This window comes from Gekko japonicus, unplaced genomic scaffold (assembly GCF_001447785.1).
Source record: "Gekko japonicus isolate JY-2015 unplaced genomic scaffold, Gekko_japonicus_V1.1 scaffold1235, whole genome shotgun sequence".
Classification (NCBI taxonomy): Eukaryota; Metazoa; Chordata; class Lepidosauria; order Squamata; family Gekkonidae; genus Gekko; species Gekko japonicus.
In genome coordinates, this window is record NW_015169210.1 from 27,024 (window position 1) to 27,223 (window position 200).

A 200-nucleotide genomic window follows, 5' to 3' on the forward strand; every position below is an offset into this window, starting at 1 on the left:
TGTTACAGCTTCAAATGGAAAAAGCTAACATGACTCTCAGATTTCAGGGGGTGCCTGAAATTGAACAAGAAGATTTAAAGAAGACTCTGGGAGAGATAATCGCTCCAGTAACAGGCACATCAGCGGATGAAATAGTAAAAGACATATACTCTAATTATATCAGAAAAAATAACCTGCCTGGAGAGATTGTGGTGAGATTC